This window comes from Triticum dicoccoides, chromosome 7B (genome assembly GCF_002162155.2).
Source record: "Triticum dicoccoides isolate Atlit2015 ecotype Zavitan chromosome 7B, WEW_v2.0, whole genome shotgun sequence".
Lineage (NCBI taxonomy): Eukaryota > Viridiplantae > Streptophyta > Magnoliopsida > Poales > Poaceae > Triticum > Triticum dicoccoides.
Window position 1 is genome coordinate 655,532,346 of NC_041393.1, and position 314 is coordinate 655,532,659.

Here is a 314-nt window from a genome sequence, read left to right on the forward strand (position 1 = left end):
AAGGAAAAGGAAAAAAATCACACACACGTTCTCAAGCGGTGCGGTGCGGCTGCGGCGCGGTGGCTCCTCCCCATTCCCAAGTTCCGACCGGCCACCGAGACACGGACACACACCCACCCGCGGCTCCGACCATGGCCGCCGCCCTCGCGTCGCCGCGCACCTCGCGGCAGCTCGTCGACGCCCTCACCGCGCACCTCTCCCTCTACCACGCCGCCAACCCTAGCAGCCCCTCCCCTTCCCCATCCCCCTCCCCCACCCCTCGCGCCGCGATCCTGCGGTGGCTGGCCGCGCTGCCGCCGCCGGCGCGCGCGGCG